Source organism: Misgurnus anguillicaudatus, chromosome 11, assembly GCF_027580225.2.
Source record: "Misgurnus anguillicaudatus chromosome 11, ASM2758022v2, whole genome shotgun sequence".
Lineage (NCBI taxonomy): Eukaryota > Metazoa > Chordata > Actinopteri > Cypriniformes > Cobitidae > Misgurnus > Misgurnus anguillicaudatus.
Genome location: NC_073347.2, coordinates 21,011,447 through 21,029,610, shown reverse-complemented (window position 1 = coordinate 21,029,610; position 18,164 = coordinate 21,011,447). Strand labels below are relative to the sequence as shown.

General features: G+C 39.7%; 1 long non-coding RNA gene across 9 annotated transcripts in view; it reads left to right on the top strand.

Moving 5' to 3' along the window:
- Window positions 1-18,164, top strand: part of LOC129416802 (uncharacterized) — a 342,254-nt gene that overhangs the window by 155,086 nt on the left and 169,004 nt on the right. For 2 of the 9 annotated variants that reach the window (XR_008635550.2, XR_012372152.1), the window contains one exon: window positions 9,549-11,984. The exons of 2 other annotated variants lie outside the window; for them this stretch is intronic. This is a non-coding gene — a long non-coding RNA (uncharacterized lncRNA). Of the gene's footprint in view, window positions 1-9,548; window positions 11,985-18,164 lie in introns of those variants that run through there. 5 more of the 9 variants (XR_008635552.2, XR_008635549.2, XR_008635547.2 and 2 more) reach the window with 5 other exon arrangements.

The following is an 18,164-nucleotide window of genomic DNA, read 5'->3' as shown; positions in this document are numbered from 1 at the left end:
GCATAGTAGCGCCACAACGCAGCGACTCCAGACCGAATTTCCCCCAGCCTACAATGTTGTGGGCGGAGCTAAATTCGTCTGGCACCCAGGCTACGTAAATGGACACATTCTGTCGCCAATGGTCACTGTCGTTCATGTTGCCATACGTTTTTATTGAAATGTGTAAGGTCAGTGTGAACAGGGCTTTAGTCAAGAAAAAGTTTGTATTGACATATAATTTACAGTATTAGCTATATTAACAAAACTGATCATAATTATAAAATAAGTATTGAAGATGTTAAATTATTTTTGGACAGCATGCAAAGCAAAACCTTTTCTTACACCTAATGATTACTCTTTTTGTCTCTCTCATCTTCATCCATGTGCTCCTCTTCCTTGTTTCCTCTTTTCCCCTCTTCCATATTGTGTTTGCCGCTCCGTGTCTCTTCGGGAACCACAGGGGATCTTGTTTATTTACTCTCTTCTTGGGAATCAAAGCTGTCGCAATCACACTCTGCCAACTTTATGGCACTCCCAAAACCCTTCCCGCTCCCTGTTTGTGTCTTCCTTTCCCCAGACGCTTCCGATGGCTGTGGCCTCCTGCTTCCAGCACTGGGGGATTCGCTCAGTGAAGGGCCGAGGGCCGAGCGGGGCTCACCAGTCGCCGATAAAGCGCGCTTGATGCTTTGTTGAACGGAGCCGGTGACAGAGAATGAGCAGAAGTCCCGGCGGTGTTGATTTGTACTGTGGCAAGGACCCTCGTGCCTAATAAGACCTCAGTCTCTGCGTAGTGTCTGACACCACCCTAATACAGCATATGGAAATGAGGCTTGCATATGGCTACAGCTAGGTGAGATCTGACCCCCGCTACATAAATCTGTGCAGCGGCAGCGCTGGCTTTGAAGGAGAGTTGTAAATCAGTCTCAATAGATATGAGAATATTGTGATGGGGAGGTAATGCGCACAAAGGTGGTTCCTCGGTTGTATCTTTTATGTTTTTCTGGCCTGTTGTTTCCATTTCTTTTCACATTCTCATCTGGAATCCTATCATGAGGCTGTAATAATGCGAGTATATGCGCGTGGTGGATGGCGTGATAAAAAAGAAAGATTTCGAATTTGTTTGGATTAGACCTGGAGTAGATGAATCACTGTGTATTGCAATATATTTGTGAAGGTGTTTGTGTATGAGGTGGGGGGCATAAAAACACAAAATCACCTACATTAGAACCTATATGGAAATCAGTTTTAATGTATGTACTAAATAATATACTAATAAAAATGCAAAAAAGGATTGTTTGGGGGTTTAGTAGTAAAGGAGGCTCGGAATACAGCATAAAAAGTGCTTTGTATGTTTACGGTGACCATTGTCCCTCATGGTGCTCAGCCATCACGAATAGTAGATATGTCAAAACAAGGCTGATTTATATTTATGTGTGTATGTGTTTGTTTGCTGGGAGCGGGCCGTCCTGACAGTGTGTGAGCTCTGATGCCGCTGTGTGCCAGGGACCACTGATTCTTCTGATGGCATCTGGCTTCACCGTGCCTACACACATTTTCACGTAGCTGCAGGGTCGCAATCCTTGAATGTCAAAGATCTTTTGGCCTCTGTTCCTTCCAAAATATCATGAATAATGTCAGCCTTCAGATCGGAGAACATCCAAAAGTCTAACAACTTATTGTGACAGTCTCAAATCTAACTGACACAGGCGGCGGCAGTGTGGCCTGCTACATAAATCAGATGGTAAAAGAGCAGGGTTGGTCTCTGGCATTGATACCTTATTGTCACAATCCATCAGTGACCTCCAAATATCTGTAGATTTTTTTCTGTCTCTTTTTGGACATATGATCTAAGGGCGCACTCACACCATCCAAACCAAGCCATGCCTGAGTCCAAGTGAACCAAGCTCCAGTCCACCTCTGCTTGGTTAACCAAGCTGTGCCCGGGCACAGTACAGAATGATCACACTAGTCAAACGAACCAGGCTTAGGGAGTCAAACGCGCCCGGCGCAATTTGGTTTGGTAAGTGTAAGTGCGCCCTTAAAAAAGAAAAAAAGGGGTAAACTGTATATAAAGAGTTCAGGTACAAAAATACGTTTATTAAACACTTGGGTAACACTTTACTTGAAGGGGTGTTTATAAGACTGACATGACACATTCATAATCATGACAAGACACGTGCAATGAACATGAAGGAGATTTTATGCCTGTTTATGACAACTGTCATTAAGTGTCATTCGTTCCATTATGTAATTTTTAATGCAAAGATGACATTGTTTGAGATGTCTTTGTTATGACAACTTGACATTACCAGGATAACATAACTGACCACTTTTTACCAATGATACAAATTGAATTTGTCATTAAGTGTTAATACTCTGTCATATAGTTTTATAACAGTGTCATGAATATTTTTCTTGACCTCATCTACAGTTGTACAAATTTAATTTGTCATTAAAATATCATTAGTGTTAATACTTTGTCAAATACGGTAGTTTTTGAATATTTTTCAGTTCATAATGTTTTTTTTTTGTAAGTTTCCTCCGTGTGTTTAACAAATCAAATCAATCATTCAATAATAATAATAATTAAAATTGATAAAAAATATTTTATTGCATTTGGAGACCGATTCTAAAATTAAATAAAAACAGTACAATAATGGGTTAAGCAATGCAGCGTTAGGTCCATATAGCTGCAAAGTTAATTACATTAAATTAAATTGATTAAATGTTTTGTAAGTTTATCTTCTAAGTCAGAAAATTTCAGAACCCTCTGTGTGAGGAAGAACAAGTTCTATTAGTTGTCAGTTTTTAATGTATTGTGCACATACATAAACTTAAGTATATAATTTTGACGTGTCTGTTGCATTTTAATAAGGTATTTAAAATTATTTGACATATATTAACACTTAATGACATTTAATGACAGTTTAATGTAATGTTAACCCATAAAGCTAAGTAATTTCTTAGGTTTGATAATTATTCTGCTATGCCATGTTTATGACAGATTTATGACAAGTTATGATGTATTGGTTGATGTCAAGTTTTCATAACAAAGACAATTCAAACAATGTAATATTTGCATTAAAAATTACATAATTAAAAAAATTACACTTATTGACAATTGTCATAAACGCATAAAAATCTCCTTCATGTTCATGACACGTGTTATGTCATATTATGAAGGTGTCATGTCAGTGTTATGAAGTGTTACCAACAATTTTGCTTTAAATTCGCTTAATCCTGCCCTCAGGCCATTCAGAAATACTGTTTTATTGGCAGAATCTGTTAAACGCCATAACAATTTTTCAGCAATTAAGCATAGAATAAGAATTGAACCATGGCACACGTACATCACTTCACAAAAGGTTTTATCCAGTTAAACTGGTTTACTAAATATATTAGGATATTGACCGAATATTTGACATGTTTACATTTATTCAGAAAGGTTAGTGAAGAGGGATTGGAGACGTTTTTGCATTGTAGGGTTTTGCAGTGAAATAATGATGAGTGAAAGATTGACATTTGTGAAAATAAGGGATTTCAGACTTATAACTTATAAAAGTGAAAATACTGAACCTAAACATAAGAGCCTGAAAATAAATGCTATTTTAAATTTTACTATATGTAATTTAATTTTCAGAATAGAAACTTATATTTTGTACTTTTACATTAGTGATGCTTACAGTGTCATTTCCTAATTGCTTAAAATTGCCTAAAAATGCAAACTTTTCTGCCCTGGATTTATACCAAAAGGCAACTATATACTTTTGTGGGTTGTTTTTCCAAAAAGTGTAAGCACTATCAGAAAAGCGATTTGTGTGATTAAGTGTCCAGACAAAATTTTATTTGTTGATCTAACCTAACCTTAAGCCATATTTTTGCAATGCCATTTGGTGATGCTGACAAAACAAAAATCATGTACTTTAGTTTTAAACCTGAATGATGTAAGGCACATTTTACACAAATATCTTAACAGTCAACATGATATAAGAACTCTGAATCTGATTTGTGTCATTCCCTACAAACTATCCCAAATACACACCGTTTAATATGTTGCACGCCTACCATGCAATTGTTCTGTCACTATTTGTACTGTATCAAATTTTCCCTCATTCTAATGTGGATTAATTTATCAGTGTTTCTCTCCATATATCACTGTAAAGGCGAAATGAAGCAGATGGTCTTGCGTCTCCCTCCCTTCCCCTTTTTTGCCACGGATACGGTAGTAAGCGGTGTGCCAGCCGCGGCATCGATATTCACTGCCGGACGAGAAAGGCAGTCTAATTCTCCACATTGAGTAAAGGTTTAGGTGTTAGACGTTCGTGTTTTTCCCTGATGGGTGCTTTTGTAAGCGAGTGCCTCTCCTCATCCGTCGTGGTTAGAAGAGTTAATGGACTAAATGTGAAAGAGGCGATAGGAATTCTCCTATTTTCTGCTTCCTACTGTTTTTCCCATCGCCTGGCCTGGGCTGTTAATTTAGGAGAGAAGCAGATAAATTAGAGTCATGTGGTCATATGCGATATTTGTTTTTGCTACACAGCTGCAGGTACCCATAAAACGCTCTGAATTTATTTGATTTCGACAGAGGCCTCTCGCTCTAATTTACCAATCTCGTTGTTTCTCTTTGCACAACTAGAGCCGGCTAATTATTTTATCCCCTTAAAAAATAAACGTGTTTCAGAATCTCTTGTGTGGGTAACAGCCATTGCAAATAGACGGGAACAGGTTTCTTGATTTTCTCCCTATTGCTGACAATTTTCCTTCTCCTGGTTAACTCCCTGTGAAAGCAATTTGCCCCATACTCAGGAAAGGTAATGAGCAGATGGTACCATTGTAAATGATGATGCGCCCATAATAAAGAGTTGATAAACACAGAATTACAACAGGGCGGTGGGCGCTAAACAGCACGGTGGTCTGTAGAGTGGACTAGAACATTCTGTGCTGCCCTATGGCAGGCCTGAAACTTTTGGTCCCTGCCATCATTGTCTCTTATTTGCCTGATAACCGGCAGCCATTTTAAAGGAGACCTACCATAGACTTACTGTGGATATTTGGCAAGGTAACTTTCTAATTGTGTTCCTATGATTGCTTTGGTTTCTTAAAGGTGCAGTAGCACAGATAGGTGATTCTCACAAAATCCAGATTTAGAAAGTGTCCAGCATCAGAATTTTTAGAAAAGCCCTTGAAGCCAATTTTTTGCACAGTCTGAACTTAATATAACTTAATATATTAATATTAGAGGATTATTTCCTATAGAATTATTTACATTTTTTAGATTATCATTATCAAAAATTATCATTACCGCAACATGATATTACATTAAATATATGCATTTACAAACTCATGTTTCGGTAATGAAAACTAAAAAGTTGTCTAGGTACTATGACAAACAAAATTTGAACTTTTATCTGGAGAGAAAAAATAGAGACTGCTTACCTGGTAGCCATATTGAGTGTCACAGTCTATTATATCCCTTTCATTTTTTTTAAAAATGCTAGTTCATTGAGGGCATAAACAATGATTGAAAATAGTTGCGGAAAATGAGAATTTTTTTTCTTGGATACATTTATATTCCTTATTATTGTCTCTACATTTACCAATAATTACCAAATATCACATGTTTCTTTACTGTAAATGTTTATAGTACATGCACTGAAGCTTTTTATTTTTTTTTAGATTTTTTAATTATAAATATTTCCATGTCAAAGAACCCAAATCCAGTCATGGACACGTTGCGGTAATGAAAATTTTTCTCTTAAATGTGGAAAAAACAACATAATTTGTTTGTATGATGTCATTTGAAATCATGTGCAAAATAGTACATGAAGAGATGTTTGTAACTGTATACTTCTTATTTTGAAAATGTTTCACGACACCTCATAAGTCTAATTTCACGAGAATCCCCGAGATGAGAATAGGTGCAATACCAACGTTTTGGGTAAAAGGAACCTTGACTTTAAACATTACATGTGGACCTTAGTGAAAGAAATACATGTACACGCTACAAAAGTGCGGAATCCGTTTAAATGCAGCTGGGTGACACAGAGCCGCCATTCGCGGGGTGGGTGGGATTTGTTGCCCGATGTTTCAGTCACATAAATTGCAAAAGCTTTTAAAACGTAGTAATTTTTCATTTTTAGTGAACAGTGCGCTATAAACTTCAATGAGACCTGAAATGGCACAATTCTTGGCTGCATCAATCACAGAGATGTTTCAGTGATTCAGGCAGTGTGGGAGTTCTCATTAAGTCACTAGTTGTGTGTCACAACATATGAATCTCACTGAGTTTGACATGGTATTAACACCTTGGATATATTTAGATATTCATATAAACAGAAAATTGGAGGTATTTACAGTGAATGTGGAAAACGTGGATTAGCTCACGGCACAGCGCAGTGAATGAAGAGTCAACTAAGAAGATTAGAAATTAATGACGTTGTCCCCTAGCTTATAGTGGAAACAGGCACACATGCACACACTTGAAGGACTTGAAATCGACAGTATGTGTGGAAGCAAATGCTTCTTTTTAGGTGTTGTGGTACAGCAGAGGAGAGCTGGAGGCTGTAGGGCAGTTGAGTTCCTTTCATGTGCTGCTGCTTGGATCTCATGGCCTGGATCCCAGCTGAAACACTCGACATGTGTGGAGCTAAGTGCCCACTAATTTCCCGTTGGATCTCAGACCATGATGTTGAAGTGTCTGTCTCAGGGTGCGTGTGTCCTTCTAAGCTCTCTCGTAGCAGGGGATTGCAGCCAGAGCCAGTCGTTTCACGTGTCGCTGTTTGTACATCTCCCCATGTATGCATTCGATACCCATGCAGCATCCTCATTTATATCTCAATCTATAATTCATATATTTACCCGTTTGTTTGACTACAGATATGACATGCTACTTATCTTTTCTGTTTGTAGAGATATACCAGAGATGTCCAAGAGTAAGATCCAAGTGGTTGCAAACAGAAGATGAAAGTGATTTTTGCAAGAAAGGGTTTAAGAATAACCCAGAAGGCCACAGATCAGTGCATAAATTAATGGATGTGAAACTCAATGTCCACTTCTCATGCATATTACAGTAATCTGAAAGAAAGATGGAAGCTAACTGTGGGTTCACACCAGACGCGAGTTCAACAATTACATACAAAGTAGATTACATACAAAGTCAATGCAAAGACGCGATTAGACGTGTCCTTGCATGGGGCGATGCGAATGACACGCGCTATTCGCCTCAAAAGCGTCTTCGCCCAAGTTGAAAATACAACTCAAGTAAAAAGATTATCCCACGAGTAATCTAGAGCGAGTAACGCGATGCCCCGCGTTTGGTGTGTAGGTAACATGCGAATGACGCGATATGGGTGGCGCATTTGCCGCAAAAACACACGCTATTCGCCTCAAACGCGTCTTCGCCCAAGTTGAAAATATTCAACTCGAGTGAAAAATTTGCATGACACGAAGTTAAATACCGCGAGTAATCTAGAGCGAGTAACGCGATGCCCTGCGTTTGGTGTGTAGGTAGCATGTGAATGACGCGATACGAGCGGCGCATTTGCCGCAAAAACACACGCTATTCGCCTCAAACGCGTCTTCGCCCAAGTTGAAAATATTCAACTCGAGTGAAAAATTCGCATGACACGAAGTTAAATCCCGCGAGTAATCTAGAGCGAGTACCCGATGCCCTGCGTTTGGTGTGTAGGTAGCATGCGAATGACGTGATATGGGCGGCGCGTTTGCCGCAAAAACATGTGCTATTCCCCTTAAACGCGTCTTCGCCCAAGTTGAAAATATTCAACTCGAGTGAAAAATTCGCATGACACAAAGTTAAATCCTGTGAGTAATATAGAGTGAGTAACGCGATGCCCCGCGTTTGGTGTGTAGGTAGCATGCGAATGACGCGATACGAGCGGCGCGTTTGCCACAAAAACACGTGCTATTTACCTCAAACGCGTCTTCGCCCAAGTTGAAAATATTCAACTCGAATGAAAAATTCGCATGACACGAAGTTAAATCCCGCGAGTAATGTAGAGCGAGGAACGCGATGCCCTGCGTTTGGTGTGTAGGTAGCATCCGAAAGACGCGATATGGGTGGCGCGTTTGCCACAAAAACACGCACTATTCACCTCAAACGCGTCTTCTCCCAAGTTGAAAATATACAACTTGAGCGAAAAATTAGCATGACACGAAGTTAAATCCTGTGAGTAATCTAGAGCGAGTAATGCGATGCCCCGCATTTGGTGTGTACGTAGTATAAGATCTGAGCATCACAGCAGGGAGGGGCGTGAAGTGCAACATTCACTTAAATTAAATAAAGTTTTGTTTCCAAACTTCCAGTTTTGCTTGCTTAATTTAACAGCCAAGATTATAAAGTCTCTGCATGGGCCTACTGTAAACTTTTGACGCTATGAGAGGTGATTGATTTAATGATAAGTGATTGCTGTTTAATAGAGTTGTGGGTTTTTTGGCAGAATTCACTCCCAGATGATGCGAGAGATGGTTCAGAGTGTTTTGGTACAGTGTCAAGATCACACAGATGACTAAAAACAAGACCAATAACATCCATCCCCATTGGATTTCTGAAGGTCCATTAGTGGAGCTAGCCAGCTGTCAGTCCTTGCATCTCTTTCCCAGCGCAACAACAACAAATCACTAGGCAAAGTTTAATGCAATTAAAAGTGTGCAGCATTCAGGCACCGGATTGGGCAGGTAGTGTGTGTTGGGGATCAGTAGCGCTGTGTGCCAGAGTTTGGTTACTGACAGTAATTAGCACATGCTAGATATTAACAAGCAGAGGCTGCCACATGGGTTATGCAGATGGGTCTGGTCCTCTCCACCCAAAGCAGTGTGACCATCAGCGGACCAAGCCCGGCCGTTGCGCCGCCGGCCTTGGTCGCACGTCTTTCATTACCGAATTTCAGAAAGCTGTGTAGATTTATGAAAATGACTTTTAAACGTAGCCAATCTCTTTGAGGGCTGAGGCCGCGGTTGGCCGCGGAGGGGACCCCACTGTGAGGTTTTAATGAAAGATCATAGTGGCCCTCCAAGACTGTCAGAGAGCTGCACTCGCTGAAAAGCCCAAAATAATCTGTTTTACTTTTAATGGCAGCCATTTTATATTCATTAAGATCAAAATGCAGTTTTTTTGCAGGCAAATTGCAAAGCTATTCCACTCACAGCTTGAGAAGGCAGAGGCCCCACAGCTTTTTATCTTGCTCATAAGTAAGCATGGGCCTAATGTGTCTAATGTGCTTTGATGGTGCAGAGACCTTCACAGGTGGCAGAAGCAGGCAGTCATCAAATTCACAAGTCAAATCAAAATATCCACTTCTCCAATGGCTTGTTGCTCCCGCTTGTCTCTCCTTCAGTTCTGTTTTTTTCCCTAGGTTTCTCTCCTTCTCTCTCTCTCTCTTACACAAACACACACAAACTGACTTTTGTCTTTCCACTCATCTTCTTTGTCTCGTCTTGCTCCATTCCTCTCATCTGCTTTCTTTTCTTCTTGGTAGATTTTATATTTCTTGCTTTTTGTTTTCCTGTCCTTTCCTCTCTCTAATTTCTTTCTTTTTTCTGCTTTTTCTCAGGAGTTCATGCTCGGTTTTTGCAAGTGTGAGAAAATATGATGATTGACTCTGACACGTCTCTGTAGAGTCGCATCAAACAGCCACCGCTGTAGCGGTGAGGATCTATATTTACTCATCAGCCTTCTTGTTATGGTAATTAGATATATTCCTTCCCTGGCATCCGTTAAATCCTAAATTAGCAGTGACTTTAGACAATTTCCATGACAACTTGTTTCCACTGTTTTATTTGCACGATGGTAATGATGTTTTTTTTTTATAATCCTGGTTGTTATATTGGCTATTGTTTATACGGTCACTACAGTAGTCTTGTTGGTAAGCTGGTCATAGACTGTAATCACAATAACAAGTCACACAGTTTTATTTTTTTTATTTTTTATGAAAATGTCTTTATTACATTATGTCCCGAGTCTAGTGTTGTTTGCATGCCGTCTCTTTGGTCATTCCCTCGCCAAACCTCTGTGTAAACAAATGATGTTGTTAACTAAAAGCACAGTAAATATTTTAAAGTTTAAAAGTGTTTTCTTTAGCACCCGATAGTACGTGTCGAGTTACACTCACTTGAGTTTCTTCCACTGGCCAGCAGAAGGCACAGTTGCAGCATACCCAGATTTCAGAGGTGCACCCCTACACCCTATTCCAGCCCCACCTTCGTGGCTTTTGGGGATAGAGTCCAACCCACCGGTGACCAGACACACTGGCTTCAACTCCACCTCCAATAGCCCCAGTGCCTGCTGGGGGAAATCCTTGCCACCCAGCATAAACTGGCATGTTTACAGGTCGTAACGTTTGATACAGGAAGCATTTTTAAATGTGAGAGTTACCTCCAGTCTTGCGTGTCTTTGAATGTGTGTGTGTGTGTGTGTGTGTGTGTCTGGCATGGATAAGGGAATCTGATAACCTTCTATCTTTCCGTGGGTCTTAGGGGTGAGGTGAGTGTGTCTGGCCCTGCCAAGGCGCTGTTTAATGGGCCTCTGAAAACACTCAAAAGGCCGACACAAATGTGTGTACGGGCAGAGGGCCAGCGCAGGCTCAGACGGGGGGTGCAGGGATCTCAAATGGTGGAAGGTTTGAAGGAATGTTTAAGGACAAAAAGTGTTTGAAGGAGGAAGGTAAGAAATGAGAGAGACAAAGATATTTGGGTGAAGGGGTAAAGAAGAGAACCAAGAAAGCAAGTCGCAAGTTAATAGATGGAGAGTACTAGTAATAGACAAATGATGAGAGGAAAAGATCTGTGAAATCAGAGAGAGAGAGAGAGATTATAAAAGCGCAAGAGAAGTCTCAGCTGTAATCCACCAGCAGAGCGTTTTCCCACCTGACCGAATTTAGGTGAATAATGCCGTAATTGGAGACAGATGTAATCAGTTTGAGGTCTCCCATACTTCTGATTAAAATGCAAAATTTCATCCCAATGTAATATGTTGCCTGAAATCGAAAGAACACGTTGCAGTGGCATTAGTAAAGTGTGTGGGATTTAGTTAAAAAATGCTTTTTTTGTAGAACTAGACAGCGGGGCACAACCTTACGCATTTAGGTTTTGGCTCAATCAATGTATTTTTTATCAGTTACTAGGAGTTGTTGACATGTTTTAAATGGTGCTGTGCTTTAAGTAACAAGTCAGTGATTAAGATAATATAAGATTCAATTTAATGACTTTACACACCCAACTCAGAATTAAAAAAAAACTTTTGATGTAAAAATTACTTTCATTCATCCAAAACAATTTTTAAAATGTAAAAAAAAACACACCAAAACTTAGATTTGCAGGAGATCATCCCCAGACAATAAGAAAAAAAGACTAAAAGCAAAGATTGTGCTATGTATAAATCTATGTTACAATAATCCCATGTTGGTTTGTGCCTCGCTCACCCCTATTTGTTTATATATGTACTATAATCAGGGTTGGAAATAGCAGAAATTCACTGGGGGGATGTTAATTTGGGGGAGGGCGGTAATTTTAGATGACTTCTTAGATGGGTTTAAAATAACATTAACATTTTTTTTATGTTTCCTTTAAAGTATGTTTTCTTAAGTATTTAAGTTACACAAACTTTTAACAATTTAACAGAAATGTGTCCTTGCAGAGTGTGAAAATATGGATAGTTAGTTATTGGATATTTTAATTAAGAGGAAAAATCTGAAATGAAACCAATATGTCAGTCATACAGTGCCACTGTGACTGTGAAGTGTCATGTGACAAACTTTATAATGCATTTTAAAATAAATAATAGTTGCAATAAACACTCAAAATTAATTTGTTTAAACATAATTCCTTTTCAATTCCACCATTTCAAAAATTCTAACCAGTTTGAGGTGGAACTCCATTCTCTTCGAAATTCACTCCCTGTCCCCCTGCGTTCCCCCCATTTGTGTTTTGAATCATTGTTTGCACACACAACTTTACTACAGTGTTGGAAAGTTTGATATATTCTTTAAATTGTTTTTTACAAAAACAGATTTTTTGTTTCTGCTTTCCTGCAGCTAAAACAGTATCATAATGCAAATGTCATGGGTTTGATTCATAGGGTATGTATATATACTGATAAAATGTATTGCCTTAATGCACTTTAAATTGCTTTGGATTAATAAATTCAGTTTTACTAAATATATCAACATAGTGTTGGACAGTTATAGTGTCCATACTTCTTATTATTGTTTAGTAGAATGCGGCTGGTATAGTAATATATACCTAATATTAATAAATCTGCCAAGGTTTGTTGTCACCTTAATTTCGTTTTGCCACCATTATTATTGTTCTTTCATATCTCACTTATATGTTAATTTTGATGAATATTTACTGTGCATTTAAATGAAGGAATCTATTTCTGAAAAAAAAAGTATAAAGTCACAAAGCGAACACAAATCTCGAGTGTGCTTTTTTAATTTACCAACAACTAAGTGATGCTTTAATGACACGCTGAAGATCTGCATCACAGCATCAGAAAGCAAAGGACCACGAGAACAGTTGAAATTAATAAAAATGAGCCCCGACCTAAACAAAACATTATCTGTTTTGATATGGAAATAGTGAGATATGTGCATCCTCAGATTAAATATTAATATAGTCCTGTTTTTTGTACTCGCCCATAATATGCATTATGCATTCTTTTTCTTCAAGTCAAATTGGGAACTGAAAGTAGAAAAAACAAAAAGATAAAAACTTTGAAATTGTAAAGGGTTGAACCAACTCTCATCTCGCACTGACACCAAAGCAAGATGTGAGGAATAATAATGCAGCTTTAATTATAAGAGGATGATTGTCAGAAAGCACCTTTCCTTTTTTGCCTCTCTTTGTTTCATGTGTGTGCTTGAGAATAAGACACAACCAGGCGAATCATATGCTATCTGCAAATGTATATGAAAAACCTTATTTGTGCAAAATTATAATTTTACAGCCGTAATAAACACAACAAACATGCATGCATGCAAATACAAATGCGAATCCCAAAGATGGATGAGAAACAAACGCTTGTGTTGTGTGTATAATGCAGCAGTGTTCTGACAATGGCTGTAAAGTGGAGCAAGTGTCGGGCCCTTGTGTGCAGGTCATCACTCCTAATGCAGAGCGTGTCATCAGTTCCCGAGACAACAACAGAAATGATGCGGCCGCTACATATGAAACGGGCATCATGCATAAACATGCGCGGGAAAGGGAGGGGGAGAGAGGAATGGCGGCAGCAGGGCCGGGGGTGAGGTGACGTTGCCACGGGGATATTGCTTCTCAGGGTCTCAGCATAGATGGCACTTCAACCCTGTTTATTATTCATGAGCTTTGGGGTGGTGTAATAAGCCACACCTCAGCTGGGCAGCTGCGGCAGGTCTGCGCTAAGTGATGGATCGTGACAACACTGACGGAGAATATATCACCATTAAGATCAAATGCACCTCTCCAGCACACTTCAGAGCAACACACACACAACATATCGGACCTAACAACCACTATATCTGCATCAATGCAATTGAAAAGAATCAATGTCAACTTTCTGGAATAGTGCATATTAAAGAAGGTCACTAAAAAACTATTACCTCATTGTAAGCGACTCGCATATTTACATATAAAGCTAATTCAGTTCAGCGACATCATTAAATGCTAATGTAGATGGCAACGCTGCAGGTATATTACCACCATTCAGAGGCAGTTAACAGAGATTTTGCTAAGACCGAGCTTTGCGTCAAACATTGATTTGTCCCAGGGTGCGCCTGAGAAGTGCTCGGAAACCTCAGTCACTTGAACCTGGGCTTTCAGTAATCACACTTCTGTGGATCTGTAGATGTTCCCCATGTTATAGTGTCTCGGCTTTCAAGTGTCTAGCGTTATGGTGGGGAATTGAGCCACAGCCTGTACAAATTCCTCACTCTTGTAAACTTGTATTTATGCGGTAAATAAAAGCACAGGTATCGGTTTCTTCTGCTGCCTCTCTGAAGGAGAAAGTGGCGTCTAAAAGACTTTTTTTCTCTCGCCGTCCCCCTCTCTCTTTTCAGTGGACTGAGTTTTATAAAAGCAGCGTTATTGACCTCGCTTCCTTTGAGAGCCGCGCGTTACATTGCAGGTGAGTCGGATGACGATACTGCCCCTTTCATTCATCAAAAGAAGTATGTGCGGAAGGAGGGTGCGTAGCGAAAACCCCCCGAAATAACAGCCCTGGCCAATGTCTACAAGCTGCATTCCAAAGGGAGATGTTTTCAATTCACTCATTATAAAAAGGTCATTCTGGGTCAAGTTCAATGCCATGGAAAAGAAGAGCTCGCTGTGAGGAGCACCACCCACACACTGCAGAGCAATAGATGAACTGTGCAACTTCATTTTTTGGGGGAAAATATAAGAAAATTAGCCATGTGTGTGATTTACATTTGCCAAAAGGTACAGTAGGAGAGAGGTGTGCATTTGTGATTTTAGGGGATAGAAACCATAACAAAGTAAACATTCTCTCCAGACGCGCTGCTCTGTAATGATGTTATTAGTATGCATGTGGCCGAGCCCAAATGTAGGCTATATAACAGTCTATGCCCACTTTCCCCCTTCTCCCTCTAATAATGGCTTTAGACTCCATTCAGTGCGGGGACACTCGCGGGGCATCCGCGGCGAAAGGACGGGATTGGGAGATAATGCACATCAGCAAATAGAACATGACCGCCGTGTCCAGCGTCAGCGCTGCCCATTGTCTGCTATGTGAACGGATGATAGGGACTGTGGCGGACAACAAAGCCGGGCCTCAATGGACCAAGCGTATTAAGATGGATCCCAGACCACTGGTTTGCTTTGTAGAAGGAGTAAAAATAGTAAAGAAATACCTACTTAATAAAGTTACAGTAGATTTGTTTTCGTGTCAAATGTTCATCATAAATAACCTTTACTTTTAGTTATGCTGGCTATTTTAAAGAGGTACATTTGACTGCCAGAATAGGGAGGATTTGTGGTTTATTTGCATATGCATGCTATTCTGCATGAAAGGGGGAGGTGGTTGGGTAGGGAGGGGTCTGTGACTGATACACGGGGGGAGAGGTATCTTCAGTCTTCCATCTTCAGTACCCTTTAAAGCAACACTATGTAGTTTCCATGTAAAAATGACTTACAGCTCCCCCATGTGGTTGAAAAGCGCAACAGTGCCTGGTATCAGACACTCTTCTGCAGACAGGGGGAGGGGCGGGGCTGTGTGCTCTACCCTCCACTGCCACTTTAGGAGTGTGCTTGTAGCAGCTAGGAGGCTGCTCAGGTTGCAGCAACAGTACAATTTGTCCAGTTAAAAGTTGTTCTATCACTGAAATAATTTTAGAGACATTATTTAAAGGTAAAAAAAACTACATAGTGTTGCTTTAAGAAGGTCCCAATATTTTCCATTTAGGTACAGATACATTTGTATACATTTGGTACCAACATGTACCTTTGAGGTACTTTTATGCACTATTTGGAACAAATATGTACCTTTGATTTACTAATGTAAACTCTTAAGGGAGTTGCACACCGGACAGAGAAGAAGCGCCGTGCCGCACCATGAATCTAAAAACAGAACACATTATTTCCTATGAATGTACACACACCGGCGGCACCTAACAGCGGCTGTCCGCTGTGACTCTGGACGCTGGTTAAATCCCTGTCATGTAACAGAGAGCTACTCACAGTTTAACATTAAAAACCATCATATTTGTCCCAAATCGTTAACGATTAACATTGGCTGCTAACGTATATTTTGCACTAAACTCGCCCTATTTAATGTGCATGTCCGGTGTACGATACCTCAGAGTTGTCCTAGACGCGACACATCGCTTCTCGTCCGGTGTGGGACCCCCTTTAGGTGCAAAGTATGCTTTTGTAAAGTGTACTGCCCTAGTGACAGTTAGGGACCATTATTTGAAAAAAAAATTGACAGTGCAAAGACAAAGTGATGCAAATAATTTTTACCGGTGTCAGCCTTGAGTTTTGATTTTCCAAGGAATTTGTATTGCGTGAAATGGAAGTGGGAACATCACCATGAAGAAGGCAGCTGAATGCTGCGTTTTAGAAACCCGTTAATACAGTATAGTGTCAACAACCTGTGCTAATTTTTGGTGAGCAAGTGCACTATTTAGGGTGCAATCTTTTATTTACCTTAGATTATAAATGATGCTCTATCTATGCGCAGCTGACTAGCTGCACGATTTTGTATAAAATGAGAATCACGGTTCTTTTGCTTAAAATAAAGATCACGATTTTCTCACGATTCTCAAGAACTTTGTTAATTTTAAAGATGTACAACCCCTGAACATTAGTTTAACATTAGTTTTTACAGATGCAGTTTCAGATAAGTGTAGATAATCTTTAAATTCAGTTAATGTTAATTTTAGAGTGATTATGTATTCATTTTATTTAAAGAAAAAAAAATATACATTTTAAGTAGCCTAAAAAAAACCAATACATTTGGTGCAAATTGCTGCCACATGGATTGACATTACTTTATGGTAATGAGCTATGATGCGTTTCTGCGGCGACCAATCACAAGGCGGAAACGTTCAGTGGGAACCAATCGGAAGGTGGAAACCTCCACTTGAGAGCATTCCAGAGAATGCATTCGAGCGTCATCGTTTTTTAACGCTCACGCTGGCGGCGTGAACGTCCATCGTGTGAATAAATCTACATGCACGCTTAATCTTCACGCCCACTAGAAAACTTGGTCCAAATGTAGGAAAACGTCTTATAAGTATTCAAGTGGTCAAGTGCAAAGACAGCCAGTGTGGTTATTTGGACGCAGCCAATGTTTCTCCCTGTGCTAAAAACCCTCTCGAAAGGGATAAAATCCGGAATAAGTCCCTGTTTTTGGTACTAAAACAATGTTAAGGTTCTTGTCGGACGTACCTGCGCATTGCTCTGCCTTACTCATTCTCTTTAGCTTCTTTCTGTCTAATCTCTTGGCCAAAGCATCTGCTGTACCAGTGGAGTGAACACAAGCACGTCTGGCATGCGCAATAATAAATGTGACGTCAGGACGTCATCGCGGCCGCTGTGATTACTTGTTGTATCGAGAGAACTGACGAGACGGCGTCTTTCCTCCTTAAAAATATAATTAAATAAATTGTTGAAATGCTGGATTAAGATCGTTTGGGAGGTCGAATCGAGATTCGATTAATCGTGCAGCTCTACTGACTAACAGTGTTGGCGATGACCAATTATTCATTCATATGTTCCCATTAGTGGCAAAACTTTTATCATAGTACTTATGTGACTGTTTGGATCTCTGCAACATGAATAAACACATCATGTGCTCAAGAACAGCATTCGAGTACATGTATGTGTTAGTAAAACAGGTGGTGACCGCTTGTTCTCCAATCACAAATGTGAAAGTATGTACATTGTGGGTGGCAGCATTAACCTCACAAATATGTGATGGTACGGCTTAAGCATTTAAGTGTGTAAGACGTCTTCAAGTACTAACTTTTGCATGTTATTGAACATGTCCAAAGGGACATGATGTAAAAAACAGAAAAACGGCGTAAGACTGAGTGAAAAAAAGGTGAAGACATCTCCCTTAACTTCCCTTTAGTTTTGATTAATTGTAGTAATCTTAGGAAAACTTAATTTTTGAAAGTCAAAGGCTGACATTTTAGTGGCATTAATTTGTAACGCCATGCTCAAAACACAGAGGTCAGCAGGTAATTAGCACTTCTAATTGCACAAACTCTGCAGCACATGTATGTTTGCAAAAATACCATCTGGACGTTGTCTATTGAAGAAGTCAAATTTAGTATTCAAATTTATTGCATGTCATTTTTATGATTTAATTATCATCCATTTTAGTTAGGTCCTCATTAATCAAAGCCTTCTTTTCCAGATAATTTGTTGGAACCAATTACGTGGGCAGAACAAGGATGGCACTTGCTGTATAAAATCACCATCACACGTGTTTCAAAATGCTCAAATGTTTTCTTAGAGCAACCCTAACCACAAACTCGAGTGAAACTATACTGCCGAACTATATGTAAAGTTCAGTGCTTTCAGTCAAGCACATCCTGATCTTTGAAACGTTGAGTCAGCAAAGTTTCCTCTTCATCATTCAGATGAAGCGTCACAGATGCTGAGAGACGTTCAGCTGTCTGATGGTCTCAGTGGGGAAACGATTGCACCACGCGTCCTGATTCAGCTACATG